Genomic DNA, 12,397 nt, shown 5'->3' on the forward strand with positions numbered 1-12,397 from the left:
AGAAATGAAGCAGAGGAAAGCGCGTGCTCAAGAATTTGGATATAATAGTGATCTTCTGTCCATAAATGTCTAGACAACTATAGGAATAAATTTAAAAGCCAACACAGCGCTATAAATGTAGGATGTATATGTAAGGAAGTAGTAATGAAATCTCTGGCAAGACTTCACTCATACTGTGCTCAGTAATACCACATCATAAAAATCAGGTTTCTTAAAAATGTGGTGAGCAGGAAAGAGAGTTGATCCTAGGAATAAAAGTTATCAGCTGTGAGGACAAGACCAGAAAAGCCCTCGTTCTGAAACAGTCACAGAAAAGGCAAATAACTGAGACAAAAATATTAAGTGATGAAAGGGAGTTCACACAATAAAAAATATTTTAGATATATGCAGAGAAATTACAAGCATTGCCCCATTTTTACTAATTCTTCCTTACTTTATTTGCTGTGATAAATAGCACAACTCTCTGCTTAAAACTGGGAGAATTTTACTCATTAATACACTACAGACTACGGAGAGTTTGTGTGCCAGTTCTGCTTCTCACTTGTTCAGTAAAGCTGAGCAGAACTTCTGATTACACAGAAATCCCAAGTGGCTGCAGACTGGGCTAGAAGGGAGCAAATCACCATGAAAAACAAAGTCCCAGTGCTCCCTGTGAGTGCAGAAGAGCAGGGACGGTGTCAGCAAAGACACCTCCTGAGAGGAACACAAACTGAACTGAAGTCCAGTTTTCTTTTTTCTTCTATCAAAGTTATTTGGGAGACAGTTGTGACAGTTTTTCTATAAAATGCAGGCAAAAGGCCAAATCTTGATTTCCTTGGCTTTGGCATGACTGACATATTTGAGTATCTTTTCATTCCTTCACTTCAATTATATGGCAAGACAGCAGAGAACTCTGGAAAAAGGTTTCTTTAACACAAGTTGAAAATTAAGAGGTTATTTTTAGTTTGAAAAAAATTGTACTTCGCTTATTTTGCATAAAGGTCATATTCACTCACCTGATGACAGTAAAAAAGCCAACAAACATCAGAAATCTCAGACATTAAGGTATATTTGGCAAGTATCATTACTAAAAAAAATAAACTGCCGTATCTTCCATTTCTCTCTCCTTTTCTCTCTTCATTCTCAGTGGCCTTTGTGTCTCATTGTCTCAGAATTTGGCAGGTATTTACATTTTCCACATCTTACAGCACAAGAATATCCCCTTTTACATGGTAGCCAAGCTAATGTTTGGGTGGAAACAAGCTATATGAAGGAAAAATATTTTAATTATGCAAAGGGTTTCAAGAATTCAGATACAAAATTTCAGATTTTTAAAATTCAACTTCAGACCTTTTCAAAACTACAGAGAAAAATCCCACAGAGTAATTTTTAACTGTAAGTAGAACCAGCAAAGAAAGCAAAAGCACTTTTATGGCTATCATGTTTAAGAAAGATCATCTCTGGTTTTGTCCCCAGCTAAAGACAGGAACAAAGCAGTGATTTGATTCCCTCTACATTTCAGCCTCAGCAAGATCTTAAAAGAACTTTCATTTTCCCCCACTTAAGATTTTTTTTTCCCCTAAGATGGAAAGGTGACGAAAATGTAAGAGGGTGACAGAACTTTGCTGGAGGAACACAGAGTTCATTGCAAGCAGAAGAACTTCAAAGCTTCCTCAGCTGTGCAAAGTGGCTCAAACCTTCAAACCCTGTCCCTTTACTCAAGGGATTTATGATGACCAGGCTAACTTCCATAATCCAGATGCTTCAACTGCAGAAAATACAGAATGACATGACAAAAAAACTTCAACCAACAAACAAACAACTCACAGACATTTGCCTTCGCTGACAGTTAATGAAAATGCCATTTTATTCTGAAAACTGTAGGGGCAGGAGTTGTCAAAAATAAAAAATACTACAAAGTGAGCTTTTTAGAAAAGCAGTGCAAGTCATAGCAGTAAAGTAACACAAAAATGGATCCAATTCCTAGTACTTACATATATCTGGAAAATGGTTCGAAAGAGAAAATTCACAGTGTGATTTTTCAAATGTCTCCTGTAGGTTTTCACCAGGAATTTCAATGTCATTTTATCGTAGAATTCCTTCAACAGGAGGAATTCAACTTGTCACATAAATAATGTTGACTTTAATTACAGTACTGAAAAGTCCAGTTGATTTACACAGAATGAAAAGAAAAACCAAAACAAACAACAAAAAACCCCAAAAAACCCCAAAAAAACCAACCAACCAAACAAACAAAAAAACCCAAGCATAATTACCCTTGAGATTATATAAAAATGGCATACTTCATCTAAATTGTGTCCTTTTTTGGGTAAAACTGAAATTGGTCTAAAATGGGTTAATGTGATTGTAGGTAGTAATTTTCAATGATAATCTACAGTTAGATTTCACATGACCCATTTTCCCCAATTTTATATATTCTTCTTTTTTTAGAAGTATAAGTAAGCTGCAGTTTTGCAGCAGGAAATCTCCTCCACCACAGAGTTCTTCCCAGAGATCTTAAGGACAGCCTGGATCTCATGCTAAGGCTGAGGTTTTGGAAAGACCTGGAGTGAGACCTCTGCAATGAGGTGAATTCCCTGCTCACAGAGGATCAATCAGCTCTTCCAAGCTGTTGTGCAGTTTTCCCTTTCTCACCTGGCTCTCCCTAAGCAAGCAAAACCATCCATGTTCTCCCAGGCAACTCCAACTGCTGTTTGGATCTTCGTGTTTCAACTGTCTCGTGCAGCTCCAGAAGACAGAAAGCAACCCCAAAGCTGATCAGTGCAGGTGCCACATGTTTGCAGCATGGAAAGGGCCCAGCTGGAGCTGGGGGAGATCTGCCCAGCCCCAAAAGCACAGGGGGTGGAGGCAAAGGGAAGGAGGGAATTGGAAGAGAAAGACACAGTTGGAGCATCACTGCCTGCTGGAAAAACTCCACAGTTTGATGAGCAGGGACTTCCATTAAGCCTCAGTTTAAAGCAACCTTGAGGTGGCCCTTTATGATGTGTGGGGTCGGGCTGAGCCCCAGCTGGCTGAAGTTTAGGAAAGGGAGCAGCAAAGAGGGCACCTCTGTGCCTCCCATTGCCAGAGTCTGAAGACACAACTGTTCAGGAATTAGACTTCTCTCATCTTTTGCCATCCAGAACACCCACCCAAAACCAAGAACAGGCACAGTGTGAGCTCACTGAGAGATGTGCTGAACAGCCTGGGAGAGGGGAAGAAAAGAAGAAAGTAGCACTAGTGAAAATGACAATCAGCTCAAAGCTTAGAGAAGAATTATTGTGTCATTAGAACAACTCCCAATTTTCCACACAAGCACTTTTGCAATCCCATCCATATATCCCCATGAAATCATCTTTCTGGACAAAAGGAACTGGAATGGAAAATACACAGCTTGCCACTGACACTATTTAATGAGCTGGGTCATTGATGAGAGATGTAGGAGAGCTCTTTCCTCCTCCCTGATCGATCCTGCTGTCTCCTTAAACTGCCTCTAGAAAAGAAATGGTGGCAATTTTTCATTTAAGAACTTTGTTTAAAACATTTCCTGCTCTTCATCAGAATTAGAGATTATATTATTCTGAAGTTAGATAGGTATCTTGTTATGACTTGGGAATCCAGTCCTTTTCTGTTCCTTGTAGGTGATGATTGAACCTCACCTTCCTGCTTCCATCTGAGCAGCAGCCTGTCTTTCTCTGCTATCTCTCTTTGCCCCTAATTTTTCAACATAATCTTTCTCCTTTCTGTACAGAGGACCTCTCATTCCCCTCCATACTAGGGCTTTGATGGTCAGAGGAAGGCAACGAATGGATTTAACCAGAGTATTATCAGCAGTGATTGCAAATTTATTTTCTGCTAGCTTACCAGCCCTTATTACAAAGCAATCCTAAAATAATGGGTCTTCTACCTGCCACCTCATCAGAAATAGCACTCATTGAGAAGAAAAATGGATAGCCAAGAATGTCATGCAGAAGATTTTCTCCCAGAATTTTGCAGTTTTACAACCTCTGCATCACTTCAAGTCATTTACCTAATTACATTAATTCTAAAGAAATTTGTTTTCCAGATTTTTTTACTGCTTTCCAACTTCAAATTAATGTGAAGCACTGACTAGGATACTATTTTTTTTACAACTTCCACCAAAGCAGTTTAGGACAAGACAAATAGAGCACATTTATTCCTTTTCGAAAAACATAAAACTCAAAAAAATTTACTTCTACCTCTGCGGTATGAAATTTGTCACTAATCATTTTAAAATATGCCCTTTTATACTTCTTCCATCTCTTTTAGCTTTCCAGGCAGTCCTTTGATGTAACAAAGACAGTTGCAGACAAGATTTCAGTTCATCTGGAAAAAAAAGCTTTAAGCCTTGAGGCAAAAAGCAGTGTATTTAAAATTTATATACTCCATAATGCCCTAATTCTGAACTTGAACATCTTGAAAAGCTTCTCTGCTTTCTTTTGCCTTCCCACTCTGAAGATCATTTGTTCTCTTGGTTTCAGCTTCTTATTATGCAGCAGTGACTTTAACTGGCAGTTCCAGCATTTAAGTCCATGCACAGTCCTGGCTGACCCTTCCTGATCAACTGCCAATCCACACAGGTTTGGCTAATAAAAGAGACAATTCGATTTCAGCAAATTAAGGGACATCACCAATGTCAACCCCTTCTTCAACTGAGTGCTGAATTCCATGCACGCCAAACACTAATGCACCAAGTCCCATGAAGAGTTGAAATCCCAGCCCCATTAGGAACTCCAGACCACTGCAGGGGAAGGGTCAAAAGAAAGTTTCATATTTATGGATTAACATTTGGATTCAGTTTTTATTTTTTTAATCTTTCCAAGAACTCTTGATCCTGCACTGCAATTTTAGTCAAGAGCTTGGATAAAATCAATTCCTTATTTCTAATAGGTTTTTTCCAAGCGTTGACTTAAAGCGTGGCAAATAAGATTGATAAGAGGTTAAGATACATTCAGTCAGGTACCACTAAGGATTTGGTGTGCTTTACATTATATGCAATATGTCTTAAATTTAAAAGAAAAGAAACAAAAGAAATGTATGTTGGAAAAAAAAATTGTCTCATAATTGTAAATCAGTGATCAGCAGTAACTTCACAATGGAATACTCCTTTGTCCTCTGTCACTCTCCCTTTTGTACAATCCTCCATCCAGTTCCATCAAGTACTCCCCACAATGGAAATTTCTGGAACAGCATTTTTTTTCTTATCCTTGAAAAGAGAATGCTGCATGTTCACACCCATTAAAAGGCTGTGATTTTGTACCTAATGAGACCTCTCTCACTCTTTGATCAAACAAAACTTCTGTCTCAGTGAAATCTTGGCCGCTGGAGTAAAAAATCAAATTTCTTCTTATTTTAGTGACACCCAGATTTCACTGAATGATTTACAAAGTGTGAAGGCACTGATTACAGCCCAGTGTAAAATTACCATTATACTCATAATTTACCATGCAATGGAACTGTAGAGCATTTAAAGAGTCATTGTAATAAACATCACAGTAAAGCAAACATACATTGCCCTGGATATACACGTGTGTGTCTGTGTGTGTGTGCACACAGAACAAGAACACAGTGGGTGTGAGAGAGAACTTCTCTCATGTGCCCTGCTTCATTTATTATTCATTTCATTCCAGATCACAGTCCATGGACAATAGTATGGAAGATTTCTTTAATAACTCTCACTGCTAATTTAATTCTACTTAAACACATATATCCTAGGGAATGCCACGTGCTTTTCAGCATGATTTTATGTGTAAATCAGGATAATATGTTTTCAGATCATTAACTAAAAGGAAGCATGAACTAAAACCTATTTAACCAATGAGGTATTGCTTTTAAACTACCACAAGGTCACAAAAAAGATAATTTCAAAGCTGTAAGTTTTCTAATTATAATCAACAACAATCTAATTGATGCCGTGGAGATGTTGGTGCTAAAAAAATACTCTGGAGTAGTTAATTAGGGGTGAGATAAGGAAAGGGTTTATTATGCCAAGGCAAAAGATGTTACACAGCGCGCACCCGCTGTGCCCGAGATGTTACATTTAATAATACCATCAATCTAATCCCAAATGTGTCCACCCTGTGGCCTTTACTCTGGACCACCCCAGGTCCACCTCCTGAGAAATGGGGCTGGGGGCTTTTTGAGACCCTCTCTTCATCTATCTTCATCATCTTCAGAGCACAAAGGGTACATATTCACCTAATTCTTGACTCCGTTTTGTTATTCAGGCCCTGATATGCTGTTCTCCAAACAGCCTAGGCCTTGCCTTGACAAAAGACTAAACATTTCTACTGGATTTGGGGGCAGAAGTGATACAGGGTACATAGAATGGGGTAAGAGGGTTAAGGAATGTGTAAACTAAGGGTGCTACAGGGAAAGGGATAAGGGAGTGAGGGTTGCTGCTTTTAAAATCTACCTCCACTACTTATAAAACTTATAAGGCTTACAAATATTGGAAAAATAAAAAACTATTAGGGGCTTAAGGCATCCTAATGATGAAAGAAAGTCTATCTGAACGGCTGTTATAAACCTGTGCACAGCCTTGCTTATCTTTAAAGATCCTTTACTTTGTCATTTGGTAACATTTTCACTACCAAATTTTGCTGTGCAAAATTAAAATGTGGCACTGGAATTAGAAATAACATTGTCTTACTGCTCAGTCTTAAAGGAGCAGTGAAACTCAGATGCAATTTTATTATATATATATATAACAAAGTCTATTTGTTAATATTAGGTGCAACTTGACAATAAAATTGGAAAAGTCTAAAATGTGCTGGAAATTGACCTTTTCCTTATTTCTCAGTCATCTGTCACACAAACTCTGTATTGGATTTACTCACTTTCCTGAAGTCTTTCTGCTGGTTTGGACCCAAACCTAATCCATCTGTTTGCAAGCAAACTGTTTCAAGTTTAACTATATTTTTGAGCTGTAAGGTTTATGGGATTTCTCTTTTGTTTTTGTTTTTCTTTTCCTTTAAAATGGTATGGATGTCACTCTACACTATTCTCACTCAGCAGTTACACCTACATATCTCTCAAGATCAAGATTTGTTGGGCTCTCATATTAGAATTCAAAACTGGCTTAAATTAATTGTTTCCATTGGCATTTATTCAACCAAAGCTAATTCTCCAGGATGGCCATGAAAAGGGAATGCAAAAGGGGCACACCTACACCAGCTAGAAATGTAAAACCTTTCTTGACAAAAAAAAACCCCAACAACCAACCAAAACAAAACCACAGAACAAAACACTCACAGTGTTCAGGGCGTATTTGCTCAATTCCCTTATTTCCAATTGTTATGAAGAGAACAGCCTCAGTCACTGTAAATCAGCACATTGTAACTTACTTTCTTACAACTAAAGAACTTTGTGGATTCTGGCTCAAAATATTGCCAGTGGTTCATATTACTGTTATTAAACAAATTCTCTAAGTCTATACAGTAAGTGCTCCTTGTCAGCAGCACTTCCAACTTCTATTCTAAAAAAGGTTACAAAATGCAGGTGAGTCTCTCTATATTCTTGGACTAGATCAGCTGTCCCTGATAGAACACACCACCATTCACAGGAAAAAAATGAAGTACATAATACACCTCTCACCTTCACAATATGTTACCTATACAACTGTTTTTATTCTCTAGTTCCTAAAGTTAAGTGTGACAAATTAGAAGCCAAAAAGAACAATTTTGTTAGTAAGAACTACTACTGAAAACATATTCTTCTGAACTTCCAGTCCTCAGTTGAGATAATAAACATTTTGTTCAGCAGAGTGTCTGTGTAATTGTTACATGCACAGAAAAAGCACTTTTTCCTACTCACCTCCTGGAGGCCTGACAATTGTTACAGCATCACTTATCAAGCTGCCCTGGCTGTTGGATCCATTCACTTGCACTGTGAATTCACTTGTACCCTTTAATGGGTACCCACACACTGAATTTCCTGCTGCTGCAGAACATCCGAGTATCATTTATCACAGAATAATGAGAGTTATCTGTCATGAAAAAACAAGAGAGGGGGGAGAAGAACAAATGTTAGACCTTGTGTCTGCTACAGTTCACTGTATTTAGGAACTAAGTCTTATTCCTACTCAAAAGACTTGCTATTTATACCAATAACACACACATACACACATGAAATTTTGGCTATTGGGGAGAAAAAGTATTCATCATTCCTCCTGCTTTTGGCAACAGTTTATGGTACTCGTAAATCTCGGAAAATAAACCAACCAACACATGAAGCAACCCTGCAGTTGCAGAGCTGACTGCTCTATACTGCAAACAGGAGCCAGCTCTCAGAAATTACTGGTCTTCTAGAAAAATTGTGGGATAACTGCAAATTCCAAATATTAGTGTTAATTCTTATGCCTATGATACACTGGTAAAAATTTCTGAATTCACCAGAAAAAATGCTCACCTTATGAGTTTATAAGCTAACTCATTGCATAGAGCAGAAAAAGTCACCTGCAGTAACACCTGCTTTCCAGCATGGCCTGCAGTCCCCTCAAAGATAAAAGGATTTCAAGTATTCAGTTGATCAGCTGAAATCATCAGAGGACACCACAGCAACCACCATGTCCTTTGCAAACCTTTTAAGATCTCAAACTTAAGACAATATTCTGCCCTACAAAAATAAAGAAACCCTTTCCAAAATACGTAGTATGACTAGAAAATAAAAAAAGCATGCATGTCAGGTAACAATTTTTTTCAAATCAATGAAGAGTTCACTCACATACCTGAGAGCAAAGCTGAGCTCATTTAAAGACTATCCTATATTTCGAACATATAAAGCCCTCTATAAATGATTAATATTATTACTACTGTTCATCATTCCGTGGAGAGCTCTCACAGTGAAGTCAAAGGAAATTCTCTGTTACAAACAACAGCAGAATCACACAAGTCTAAGATCACAGGTATGAGAATGACATTAAACAGAATATAACTAGTAAAAATATTGTAAGTGAAGTCAGGCATTGTCACAGGTAGCAGATTGAATATTCACACCTGAGTCCTCTACAAAACCTAGATAAAATGGAATTACAAAATCCCTAGAAAATCAATGTTTTAATTGATTTTTTAAGGGAAACTCCTTGGATTTACACATTTTTATTCAGGTTTTAAATGAACTGTTAAAACCGAAATGCTATTAAATCTGAAATCGGTTTTCCAATCTCCCATATTCCCATGATGTGCTCTAACACGTGTGTGTGCAGCACATTTCAGTCCTGCTCACAGGACATTTTACCACAGATGAGTGATCTGGATTTGCTTCTAATTTGGGGATTCCTACAAACAATCACAGTACAAGTCCACGCAGTTCCATTATTTTGGTGTTCACAGAGTGGCACAAAGGGTGTTTTCAGTGATTCTTCTGGTAACAGATGACAAACTTATTTTCTGAGGTTTTGTGGAGGGGGGGCAGTTTTGTAAAACTCTTTATGAACCTGCCTTGTAGCCCAGTTCCTTATTGCTCCAATTCTCCCTGGATGACACCGTGCCACAGCACCAGAGCACCCGGACAGACTCCAGCAGGGTGAAGGTGGAATGGTTTCATGGAGCCTGATGGATTCACTTTGGATTTCACTGAAGTTTACACAAGCCCCAGACCCCGTTTTAGATACAGCAATGAAGGTAAGACTTCTTATCCTGCCAGAAGAACAATCACGTTTCACACATTCCACACACAGAATCCTGCAGAAGCAAAGTTATTTTGTCTGACATCACTCTGATGGACCCAGGCTGCTCAACCAGCACCACAAAAATGCATCCACATTCCTTGAACTCAGCTCTTCAATTGTACATCCAACCCTCCTCCTGCACCTTTGTGGAACTGTCCCTGGGTGTGATCTGGGAGCAGATACAACCCAACAAAGCACATTTCTCCTGTCATCCATCACAGTTTCTCCAGTGTCTGCGACTGAGTACTTGTGACCATCACACAACAACCTGTGACTGTCATATGCACCCATTATTTTATTAACAATAAAGTCATTAGTAATGGCCAACTGTATATGTGACATATACAGTCTTAAGGTTCTAGTGACATGAAACACTTAATGACTCAGCTGGCTGTGGAAAAAAGATGCTTTTTTTAAACATTTCCCCTCCAATGAGTGGGAAAGTTTAAAAATTAGTGTTGACAGATTGGCACACAGGATAGATTCAAACTTTAGGCATAAATGTGTGTTGCCTAGTAGCAATTTAGATTCCAAATTCATGAGAAAATTAAACTTTTTCTACCTACAGTACAGATTTAACATGTTAATATTTTTATTTTCATCCACCTGAACCTGGAAGGAAAACATGTGTTTCCTCTGCTGATATTTTTATTCCATTATTAATCTTTCTTCCAATGGCTAATATACTATATTTTAAAAATACCGTTTTGAGTAATAGAATATAAATTAAAACGATAACACTCTATTCCAAGTTGCCTGGATAACAACATTACTATACAGTAATTATACAGTTAGTTGTAACATTAAATTCTAGTTATAGCAGATTGATTTCTTGGCAATTATAAGTAAGAAGTATATAATTAGGAGAAGTATGTAATTACATCACCATTTGATTCAGCTCAAAAATGAACTTGCACATTTACAATGAGACAGACAACACAGCAGCTCAACATTTTTCATTGCTTCTAAAAAAAAGCCAAGGAGTACTTGCAAGTTTCCTAACCTAAATTTTACACAGACAAAAGGTGGTTTTTTCCCTCTTCCCAGCCAAGCCACTTACTGCTGCTGGCAAGGAAAATGTTAGAAGGACATTTTTAAAATGCAGGTCTTGCTGGGGCTGATTTGCAATTTGCAGCTTTGCCACTTCTCACTGCTTCACCTCAGCTGTCAGTGGGCTGGAAAATGCAGACCCAGAGGTTCAGCCTGACAGACAGTGACACAGTGATAACCCTGTCACATCATTCCATGCCAGTCCTGCCCAGCCTGCCTCAGTGGGGACCCAATTGTGTTTTTCTCTCCATCCTGCTCATGGGTCCTACTGTAGCCCACCAGCAGGTCTGCTGCAGATCTAAACAGCAGGTGCCTCAGATACCAGGACAGTCCTAAAAGACATTGTTTCCTTCAGACAAGTGGTTTGTACCAGAGCACCTCCTTGTTCCTGCACTCGGCCTTGTCATTGCTGCCAGAAACAGACACCAGCACTCCAACAAGGGCTCTGCACAACACAGGAACAACCTAAAGAGGCAGAAAACAAACTCCTAGATCTGGTTCACCATGTCCTTCAACACTTAAGACATTGCAAACAACTGTACCAAAAGCTGAATTGGAAGGGGAGGAGGCTCAGAGCCACCATTTCCTGTAAGCTGTTAAAAAAGACTAAACCCCTTGCAGACGTGAAGGGCTTCCCGAAGCTCCTTCATCTTTCCATAGTTTTGCATCGTGATGGTTTTGTTCTTTTACTGAGCCTTCCCGCTCAGCTCTTCATAGCTCCCCCAAAGTATCTGAGGGCCTTCTTTCCCTAAGCCTGCTATTTGAGAAAAACCTCAGAAAAACTCTTCCCAGTTTATTTGTAGTTAATACCAGATCAAAGGATCTGTTTTTCAGGAAAAGATCCAAATGAAGAAATTAGGGCTAAAGAACATCCATATCCATACTTAAAAATTATCTATACTTGAAACAAAGAAATAAAACGTGCTTACATTAAAAAGACACACAAATACATATTCCATTCAAAATCACTGTTTAAAAGTCCTAAGCTTCAAACAGCACTGTCTGGTGAGTAGCTGTATTTGACGGTTCAGAATGTTTTTGGGTGGACACATTGCACGGGGCTCCCAAGCAGATGTGCATTCCTGTCACTAAGCACCCCTGTAAAGAGGTGAATTAAGCTCCTGGGGGTCAGTGGGGCGTAAATTATCTCTGTCCTGGGTCGCTCCGCCAGGTACCTGAGAGGTGCCAGCCAAGAACTGCGGCTCCTTCAAGAGTGTCCGCAGGGAAAAGCAGGAGCGGAGGGACCCCGCCAAGTGCCTCCCGCCACCCCCCCGGGCAGGGCGGTCACACCGCGCCGGGGCCGCTCCCGGCGCGGCCCCAGCGCGGCGCGGGCTCCCTCCCACGGCTGAGGCGCCCGGCACGGTTTGGGGCAGGCGGCGTGCGGCGCTGGGCTGGGGGCGGGGAGCGGTACCTGCTCTTCCTCGCGGTGCGGGGAGAGCGGCTCCGGCGGGCAGAGTTCTGCCGAGCCCACGCGCGCCCGGCGACAAACCCTCCGTGCGCCCCGCGGGGAACAGCAAAGGTTCCGGGGCCGACCCCGCGCACTCGGCGCGGGCGGGGACCGACAGTTCGCGCGTGCGCCGATCGAGGGCTCAAAGCCCCGCCCCGAGCTCATGAATATGCAGCAGGGCGGGACATTTGCATTCCCCGGCCCGGTGGGGCTGCCCATTGGTGGGGCGG

At 40.1% G+C, this 12,397-nt stretch overlaps 1 long non-coding RNA gene across 5 annotated transcripts; it reads right to left on the bottom strand.

The window, feature by feature from the left end:
- Positions 1-412: 412 nt before the first annotated feature.
- On the bottom strand, positions 413-12,312 carry LOC135405623 (uncharacterized). Of its 5 annotated transcripts, XR_010425871.1 has the most exons (6): positions 12,132-12,312; positions 11,000-11,185; positions 7,816-7,987; positions 1,974-2,134; positions 996-1,747; positions 413-906 (listed from the first exon to the last, which is right to left on the bottom strand). It is a non-coding gene; the product is annotated as an uncharacterized LOC135405623 (long non-coding RNA). The 5 variants fall into 5 exon arrangements; XR_010425869.1 differs by having other exon boundaries at positions 413-1,242; positions 12,132-12,309; XR_010425867.1 differs by having other exon boundaries at positions 413-1,747; positions 12,132-12,309.
- Positions 12,313-12,397: the final 85 nt, after the last annotated feature.

Source organism: Pseudopipra pipra, chromosome W, assembly GCF_036250125.1.
Source record: "Pseudopipra pipra isolate bDixPip1 chromosome W, bDixPip1.hap1, whole genome shotgun sequence".
In the NCBI taxonomy this organism is placed as follows: Eukaryota; Metazoa; Chordata; class Aves; order Passeriformes; family Pipridae; genus Pseudopipra; species Pseudopipra pipra.